Raw genomic sequence first — 10,760 nt, 5'->3', positions numbered from 1 at the left:
ATTTTAGATATGGTAGGTAATCAATTTTAGTCTTCTCATCTGTGTTTCCAATCTCATTACAGATTGCAATTTTCAGTGCAGATTACATGATGACCCATCAGTGGCTTTGTTGTTTGTGAATTACTGATTCCTTGCCTACTGCCAGATAAGAACAAAGCCTATGCATCAGTCTGACAGCTTGCAAACAGAAAATGGGCTTGTAGGATTGGATTTAAATCCCAGGTGTAGGGGATAATTACCACATCAGTCATGCAGTAACTGAAAAATGGTATTTCAACAAGAAAAATTACATTCCTTTTATAGTGCCAACAGAAATCATTATTTGAGGCTTCATACTGATTCAGTATATCATTACTTGTGCACTGTACTCATTAAGTGTAATGTTTGTTCCAACCTAAAAAACTTATTTTTTCAGATACTTTTGTGACTGAGTTAGCTCAAATAAAGATTTGTGAAACCTTGACAATGCTGAGGTCATTCAAAGGTATAATATACATTATACAAGTGAAACAACAGCACTGCCCAAAGTATTCAAAATCTCTTCCAATTTAAGGGGAAAAAAAGAAACTCAAGTAGGAAAGGATAAGGCCTACTTTGGAAGATCCTCTGGGGTTAGACCCTTTGTTGCAGGTCTTTTCATCAGAATAAATAGAATGATAATAACAGGCTATCAACATTTGTGTGGGCTCCTCTAGTTTATATTTTTCAGTAAACAAGTTACAGATATCAATTATTTTATAGGCTAAAAAATAAAAAGTGTGTTAAAAATATACCATGAACAAATTTATTCTTTAATGTCACACTATTAAAGCACAAATTTACCACATTTTTTCATTTCATAGCTTGACTGCAGCTAATTCTACTTTACTAATAGATGGTAAAGTAATAAGAAGACAACAGAGTCTCTGGCTCTAGAGAATTAGCAACTGGAAATTAGGAGGAAATAGAGGGAAGATACGGGATTTTTAATGATCTCAAATGGGAATACTCTCTCTTGTATTCCATATCAACACTGCATGTCTGACTTGTGCCAGATGGACCATCAGCGCTCTGAATTTCCCAGGGACAGCTTTGGCAATACCTAGCAAAGGTTTATAAAGATGAATTCCTTCTGCAGGTTATTTATCTAATCTTATACAATGAGGGATTTAAGTAGCCTTATAAGAACCACTCCTGACTTTAGGAAGCAAGCAGGCCTACTTGGATTATTTCAGGAAACATACACGGATGGCTCAATCCCTGCCAGACCTGGATAAAAGCATTATCTCAATGAGTAAAAATATGAATATGCCATCCACAGACCTTCTAGGTTAGTTAGCCAGTTCTTGGTTCATCTTTGGCACTCTGGTAATTATATGTTGGGTATATACTTTACTGGTGGAGAAACTAAAACCAAAGACAACTGTTTACAAACCATTTCCAGATTTTTGGCCACCACAATGGGATTTATAGACAGCCTGGCTCCTGTTTCCCTTGTTTCTGCACACTGGTCTCTCTCCCCTTCTCGCTGTGCTTCCAGGATAAATCTGTCTCCTACTAGGACTAATGACTTCCTCTTAGAGACTTCACCTCCTGCCAGACACAAGGTCATTTTGGAATCCAAACTAAACTGGAGAGCAAAACACCTTCCTCTCATCCACCTCAAATTCATCTTCCTCATTGATTCAGACTTTTCAAACATAGAGGGAATGGGGAGTCCTTCACTCACAACAATTTGAGGGCTGAATGGTTCTACCTGGACTTAGCTTCATGCAAAAGGGTTGAGTCTCTCTGTGCTCAGTTCTATTCAATACTGACATTCTCACAGGTGGCCTCTGCTCAGCTCTCTACAAAAATGTGTTTTGCACAGGTTTGTGAAAAGTACAGAAGTGCTAAAACCCACAGTTACACAGAGGTGGGAAGCACTGGTAATTCTGGTAGATTTAAAGGAAATTTAGAATGCTTTTTTCCCGGTGGATTATCTTCTTCAGAAGATAGGTCCATAACATTTTGCTCAAGAGTGTGTCCTTCTACAAACTGAACAAGCTTCTTTTTATTGCCTGGTAACTGAGCATGCTTATGGTACAATGTAATCTGGTTTTGTTGGGAAGGGCTCTGTCAGATATTTTTGACCGGATCTTTGAAGTGGATATCAAAGATCCTGTGACATGACCTTTGTTAATGTAAGAAACTGTAGGAGAAGTAAGCAAGAGACTCTGTCTCAACTTCAATTAACTCAGTGTTTTGAATATGTAGAACAAGGAATACTGCCATGCAAGTCTAAGGAAGAACACTTAGTACTATATATTTGCAGTTTATTGTGTAAATTTATAGCTAGTTGCTTTAATTTTCACTGTCTTCTGAGGAATACTCTTAACAGCTACATCTAAAGAAAATTAGTTATACAGTTTGAATTAGTTTCAAAGAGAATTAAGGGAACTGGAAATGGTAGCGCTGTGATCCTGAGAAAAGCAGTGAATAGATACTTGCCAATCAGATGGTAGTATTAATGCATTAATATATGGCCAAGCAAAGTGAATGGAGACAGGAATTAGCATTTTGTTCTGCTCTGGATGTGCCAACTCCTATAATGCTGTGGAGAATGGAATTTAACTGCATGAGTGCTACCAGCAATTTACATGTCATAGGTAATTTTGGGGTCAATACAAAACAGATCTAGGGATTATAAAATATTTTGCAATTGCACAGCATTTTGAACACAAGTATGTTCTATAACTGTCTTTCTTTTCCAGTTATCTTGAAGTTTTTTTTGCCATAAGCATCTTAGTGCAATTTTTTTTAATCAACTTTTTTTTAAAAATTAAATACATTAAAAAATTATATTCCTGTCCTCATTGCAATTTTTGGTTAGGTAAGCTGTTTATGTATGAGTCTGCATATATGTGTTCTGTAGCACTGGCTAATATGGGGGATAGCACTAACACTACATGAAATTAATATGTCTTGTAAATATTCAGTGACATAAATATTACATCTCTAGCATAAGTATGACTAAAAATTTAATTTTTATTTCTTTTCAAGGTTAAAGTTTGTTTTTTCTTTCACTATTTTGCTTTTATTTTGAGATTCCAGGCAGTCAGCTAGCTGGAACACACCAAATATATGGGCAGCAAACAGGTAAATGGGCATGCAAAACACTAATCTACACTTGCAAAACAGGTAATTTCACGCACTGGCGGTAGCCTGCACATACAATTATTCATCTTGTTAATGCATATGCATGGCTTCAGCACAATTGCCTTTCTACATATGTGCATCTATTTCACAGGCACAGTTTAGTCACTGATATTTAGTCATTATGATTTGTGTGCATGTTTAAACCCTGCTGTGTTCATTCGAAATAGAATATAGGTTCATGATCCTTTTGCAGAAGGTAGCTATATCATAGCAATAATTACTGGTCTACTAAGAAAGACAGCTTCAGCAAACACTAAGCTTCAAAGCATATCATACTGCTCAATCTTTTTCAGCAGCATCCTACTCTCTCAGAACCTGCATCTTTCTCTTCTTCATACATTTGACTTTCAGAATTTTCAAGGAAAATATATGAAACAAAAACAAGATCTGATGGGGCAAAACCCAATATATTTAAGACATGTCAAATAGACATTTTCACTATATTGTTAACAACAAGACCTTCAGTCTGTCTGTCACTACTGTACATTGTTAAAACTTCAAGAGTTGCCTTTTTTTATTGTAGAATGAGAAATGCCAAAGAAGATTTATATCAGATCTGTGGCCCCCCAAATCATCATAGATAATTTCTCTTATACAGACAAATATAAAGTCCTTCTATTTTGACACAGTTCAGGTATTAGATGAGAACAAGCCAGAGATTTGTCACTGCAAACACTGTTTTGAGTAAAGGGCTGCCTAACCTTGCTACCACACAGACATGGAGGATGGATGTTTTAAATCTTACACATCTCTACAATCCATATACTTAGTACAATGGACACTCATGCAAACCTGGTATGCTTCAAGGTCCCTGTTATCTTCCTGATAGGAGGCTAAAGAAAGGAAGACTAGTGGGAGTGATTTTTTATCTGTTTTATTTAATATAGGTTTCCAAGCTAACTCAGGATTATGAAGGCATCTAGATCAAGATGAAAGAAACTTGAGTACTTTTCATTTCTGTATCCACTGGCACTTAAAACCTTTGACTTTTCCAGATTTCCCTGACCACTGAACTGTATGTAGATCACTTTGAATTAGAAGACTCTCAAATTCTCCTCCTGCAGGATATGGCAAAATAAAGGTATCTTTCATAGTGCATTCTCCTGAGGTTTGGCTGCCCTGGCTGGGGACCAGTTCAGTTACAGGACAGCTGAGGGCAGCTCCCTTCCCTCTGAGGACCCTGTGGGAGAGCAGCACTTAGCATTGATACTGGCAGTCCACAGGCAGAACTGATGCTTCTTCCCCTGGGAATGCCTTTGAAGATTGCCTCTGGGACTTGCCTCTGAGCTAGTCTCTGCTGTATCACAGGCATGTACCCTGCTCATCTGGACCCTGAATTTTCAGATAATGAACTTCCCAGTTTGAGCTTGGATCTGCTTGTAGACTTGCCCAGCAATTGTGGGGTTGTGTTTGACCCTGTTTATGGTCTTCAGGAAGGCCTCTAGCCTGGACCCACTAATTTAATTTCCCAGCTTGTCCCCTGACAGACCTTATCACTTCAGAGTTTTCTTGACAGTCTGTCTGCTATGCTTCCTTCTAGCCTGCCCTGCTCCTGGCTGGAGAAATGGGACAGGCCAGGGCTGCCAGGTACCCGTGAGTTAGCCCACATGGCTCATGGCACCCAGCCTGCAGGGGCCATTGGCCTGCACAGCCCTTGGTTCCTCATGGTTTAGAACTCATGGTCTGGTAGCATTCTTGCTGCCTGTCTCAAAGGTCTGGTTAGTAAAAAACAAAGAACCAAGAACTGTAACAGGAGCTCAAGTCAAGAAGCTCGACAGTGCTCTCCTCAGCTAGCAATATTTCTTTATGTCAGAAAGAGGCCTACCATATACAAAAAGAGTCTGTTCTAAATTTCAGTTTGCATAAGTGCAGAGACAAGACAAATGCACTGAATCCAAACCAGGAAAAATGTATTTCATGATTGTAGAAGATATCAGACCATTCACAGACTGTGAACCTATAATGTTTGTATAACACATCTATTCCTTTAAACATAGTGTTATTTACAAAAACAGCAACATTTTTCTCATTTTAAAATGGGAAACAAGAAATGAATTCTCTCCCTGTCCCTGTTTCTCTCCCTCTCTATTCTCATCAAATTATATTTCATAACAGGTAACCACATATTTCAGAGTTTCCAAAACCAAAACAATTACTTCTGGGCAATTACCAAGAATGGAAGCTTTCTGTTTGAGAAATAACTGCTTCAGAAAAAAAATGAACAAAGCTAATTGAATAGTACAAATGAATTATTCATCAATTTGCAGAGGAAGAAAAAGTCAAATCTATTGGCATATTTTGGTTAAATAGCTTCAGTTATGCAAAATAGAAAGAAAAATGTAGTTATTATATAATTATGATATAAAGTGGGAGTTTAAAAGGCATCAAATATTTTTACCATCCAAGAATTAATTGTAAGTCAGTAGAACTCAGGCATTTCATTCCTTCCTTTCCACGAATGAAACATGGCTACTTACATTTGAGCTAAAGGAACATAAATTAAAATGCCAAGCAAATAGAGGCCCTTATAAAATTGTGGAAGACATCTCTGTTTTAAACCTATATCATGATGCCTAGGAATAATTGTAAATCATGGAATTAGCAAAGTGTGCTGTTTTTATGCCTGAATAACAGTAATAGAATCAACTGACAAGGTAAGAGCGACTGATGCCAACTATCTGGACTTGTGCAAAATATTTGATAATGTCCTGCACAACATCCTTGTCTCTAAAATAGAGAGACATGGATTTGACAGGTGAACCACTTGGTGGTTAAGGAATTGAACTGGTGATCACACTCAGAGGTACAGTCAATGCTCAGTGTCTGGGCAGAGACCAGTGATGAATGGTGTCCCTCAGGTGTCTGCATCAGGACCAGAATTATTTAACATTTTTGTTGGGGACATGAGCAGTGAGATTGAGTGAATCCTTACATTTTGCAGATGACACCAAGCTGAGCAGTGCGATTGATACTCTGGAGGAAGGTGTGCCATCTGGAGGAACCTTGACAGGTTTCAGAGGCCTCTGCAAACCAAATACAAGGTCCACCATGTAGGTCGTGGCAATCCCAAACACCGATACAAGCTGAGGGAAGAGTGGATTGAGACCAGTCCTGTATATACTTGGGGGCCCTGCTGGGTGGAAAGCTGAAAGTGAGACAGTGATGTGCACTACCAGCCCAAAAAGCTAATCAGAGCCTAGGCTGCATCAAGAGAAATGTGATCAGCGGAACAAGGTGATGGTCTCCTTGTACTTTGCTCTTGTGAGACCCCTTCTGGAATACTGTGCTTGGCTCTGGGGTCCTCAACATAAGAAGGATATGGAAATGCTTGAGCGTGTCCAGGGGAGGACCATGGAGATGGTCAGAATGATGGAGAACATTTCCTGTGAAGACAGGCTGAGAGAGCTGTGGTTGTTTAGCCTAGAGAGGAGAAGACTCCAGAGAGATCTTGTAGTGGCCTTCCAGAACTTAAAGAGGGCCTACAAAAAAGATGTGAAATGAGTCTTGATCAGGGAGCAGAGTGATAGGATGTGTAGAGAAAACCACAAGTCCTCAGGTGTCGCCGATAACGAACTGGGAGCTTAGGCCCAGCTGTGCCCAATAATTAGGGCCTGCCCCAGCCGGAAATGGGCGGGGCTGAAGGGCAAAATAAAAGGCATGCTCCCAGAAGCAGAAAGGGAAGAGATGAAGATGCCTGAGGACCATGAGAGATCTCCGGAGAAGAGCTGTGTCCCCCAGGGAAAGGCTCACTGCAACAAGGATGTGAGGTAATGGCTTCAAACTGAAAGAGGGTAGCTTTAGATTAGATGTTAGAAAGAAATTCTTCACTGTGAGAGCTGGCGCAGTTTGCCCAGTGATGTGGCTGCACCCTCCCTGACAGTGTTCAAGGAGAGAGTAGATGGGACTTTGAGCAACTTGGTCTAGTGGAAGGTGTTCCTATCCAGGCAGGGATTGGAACTTAATGATCTTTTAAGATCTCTTCCAAACCAAACAATTCTATGATTTTTAGTAGCATTTACTGCTAAAAAAAAAAAAACATATTCAACACAATCATTGCAATTTTAAAATAAAACAATATCTGTTTATACATCTGTGCGTCAAGTGCTATGAAAAAGACCCTGATGACAATTCTTCTAATTTTTTCCTAATCTTGTGGGCCCTTAAACATCAAGAAACATTTTGACTTAAAAATTTGTCTTCCTGAGACTTCATATTTTCCCCAGCAAGAACTGAAGAGCCAGAGGACTGATTGAAAGAAGAAAAGTTGTTTTTGTCTTTAAGCAGCATGAATCCTCTTCTTGCCTCCTTACCCTTGTCTTAACTTTAACTATAACTAGAAGATACATATCACCATTAAAAAGAGTAACAGAAGTTCTTGGTGCCAATCAATACCTCCTATCTTTTTCTATTGGTAGCTGTATAGCATCAAGCAATAAATTAGGCAGATAGGTTTAAGTCCCAAACACTAATCCCAAACCCTAACCTTATTTTATAGTTAGAAAACTTCTCAGTAGAAGAAGAGAGAATATAAATCCCTGGTTTCAGCTAACAACAGCATTCTTTCTGATATAAGCCAATACCTTTTGTCATTTGTTTTGTGTAGATGGGCCTTTTAACGTTATCTATGTGTTAGGATTAGGTTTGGTCTTACAGTTATGGTTTGGGTATCCAGAGCTTCAAAAGACCACTTTACCAGTTTATTCTGTATATTACCATGCCCTCAAAGTTAAGGCAAAGAGAAAATACTGCTTAAAATGGAAACTCTTGTAAGAGTGCTGAGTGCTGCAGAAACAGCAGAGCTCAGAAAAAAATTGATGATACTGCAGCCAATTTTTTTCCTTTTTTTTGAATTTTTTTTTTTTTAAATTTTTTAATTTAATTTTTAAGTTGGCATTAATTCCTCCTTTTAGATTAATACTAAGGTTTACTTTGACATTAGCTTTCAGCTCTAGAACCTAAGGCATCCAGATGCATATTTCCTTTCAATGTCCATAAGACCTGCACAATTATAGAGATGTGGTAACTTAGAATATCCATGACCTAAATCCTTTCTTACTGTATAAGTAACATGAAGGCTTTGTCATAGTCTGCCGATTTTGTGTTGTTATAGCATGACCATAATAATACAGATTACACGATTTTGGGATGGAGTATGAAAGCTTGCAGGAGTTTCTATGGATACAAATCTATAGAACCAAGAGAACCAAAGCTGTCATAAATTTTGTCCAGTATCCTACAGGCAGCAGTACCTGTAGCAAAGCCCTAGGATCCTGCTTGTGTTTATGCCAGAGAAATTCAGTTGATTTGCTACAGAACAGAACCTGAAAATAAAAAATCTTAAATGTTGTATATATTATCAAGAGATCAGAACCCAAGGCTACACTGCGAAGCTCTGGGTTGTTTCAGGTTGGGTTTTTTTGACAGTGAAGAGTCAGGTACTGCTTGTTTATTTTTATGCCTGTGAGATTTTTCTGATATTTCTTAAGCAATCTCCCTTCACTTACATGGAGGTTTTCTCCATTTAAGCATTGAAGTAATATTACTTAACAGCTCCTATGAAATTCTAGTTATACACTTCAAAAATGTTTTTTTATAGTCCTTTAATGACTATATTCTCTTGATTTTTTTTTTTTCTTCATGCTACTTTTAAAAGCAATTTTTTTCATTCTGTTTATTTAAGTGCATCATACTCCAGAAATATTCTTATGCTTACATGGAATTTATAACATGTTTCTTCAAGTCATTTTTGTTCTTCTCAGTTGATGTAGCTAACAATAACCCTCCACTTCTGTGAAGGAATTAATGAATGACATTATGTGGTCTGTGCTTTGTGGGAGATGAAATCGGATGATCATGTGTGTCTTTTCTGAGCTTAAAACCTCTGAATGGCTGCAAAATGTTCTCTAAAAAATAATGTTGTCTGTTGGCTAGAATGCAATTAGATGCCTTGAGCATTAAAATTGGCCTTGGAAATTCACATTTTGTGATTTTATAAAACAAAGTGAAAATCTTGTTGAGGCTAGGTTTCATATTTCTTTGTTGCATCTGAACACAGTGTTTTCTTCTCCTCCAGATTAAATGACAGTCATAAGACACAAAGTTATGGAGGAGTGACATCTGGCTCCTTGGCAGACACCTCAGGCAACTATCTTAATGACTTTGGAGATGGCTGTGTGTCTGTAATACATTTAAGTTTGTTTTCTGAATTGTATTACCCTCTTACTCTCTTAGCCATTTTCTCCCATTTTGTCCCTTAGCCCACCGAACCACTCATAACCCTGACTTACAAATTCTTTTCTTGTATTTCCATCTGCTAATCTATGTTGGTTTTGCTACTGTTTGCATTCCCCCCTCCAGCACTCCCTGCTGCCCAGGAAGCTGTGATCTTACTTTGCAAAATCTTCAAAAAGAACTTTTTGTTGATTGGGAAAGTATTTTTAATGCTTGATAAAACTGAAGGTTTTAGACAACATTTAGGGCTTCATGACAGAACACATTATAAAAATGTGCAACCACTGAATGCTTACAGGTGGAGTTGATAACTACACCTCAAATTTCATTGTAGAAAGCAATTCTAATAATAAAATCTAGAAAGAATGAAAAAAATTTACTGGTTCTTAACAGATGGGTATGTATGAAAGTATAAGGGAAAGCATAGCAGACATTATTTCTAACAGCTGAAACATTAATGAATACTAAAACATAAAAATATTTGTCAGTTTAATAAGGAATGAATTTAAAATATGCTTTCTTCACTTTTTATGAGTTATAAAATTTGTGTGATCTATTATAATGTCAATGTTAGAAGATGTCTGAAATCTTGCATTCTGAAATAAAACAACTTTTTAACCCTATTATCTTTCATCCCACCTGTCTGGCCTATGTGATGTATAAACCCCAGATATACTGATTGGATCCGTTTATTTCCTGGAGAAGAATTTTAAGTCCCTCAAGCTGATCTCCTCAGTGTATAAGAATCATCAACAAGGCATCAAAGACTACTATTTTCATATTTGCAGTCAGTAAGTCCTGAGCATTTTAACATTTCCCTGATGATATACAACATTTATTTCAAATATACACAGCTAGTACAAATTAATTTAACCCTTTGGCAACAATAGCATCTTCTGTACTGGTTATGATGTAATTGACTTTCAGAAACCACCTGAACTCTGTGGAAGCTGGATACACCAGTCAGGTAGGAACAAGTACCCTGTTAATACCTAAGATACCATAGCAATAGATACCATGTTAAGACTTCCTCTGAGATGCAAGAGCATGAGGAAATAGTTGTATGTATTTCCCTTGATCCTAGAAGAACTATGAAGTTATAAACTTAGCTGCCTCCTGATTCTGTCTTCTAGAAATGTTATGACAGCAATGTGCTTCAGCCTTGTTCCTTTCTGGACATCAACATGACAACTGTTCTTGCAGATTGCAGAAACCACACAGTATGCAACTGATAACGTGGCTTTTATGTGGTAGGATCTGCACCAACTAGAATTTCACATCTACCAAGAAAATAGTAATGCAAGATTCAGATGCATGAGTGAGACAACTATAAACAGTTTAAAGTCTTTCTG

The sequence above is a fragment of the Heliangelus exortis genome, chromosome 5 (assembly GCF_036169615.1).
Source record: "Heliangelus exortis chromosome 5, bHelExo1.hap1, whole genome shotgun sequence".
NCBI classification, from domain to species: domain Eukaryota; kingdom Metazoa; phylum Chordata; class Aves; order Apodiformes; family Trochilidae; genus Heliangelus; species Heliangelus exortis.
This window is presented reverse-complemented; position numbering follows the sequence as displayed.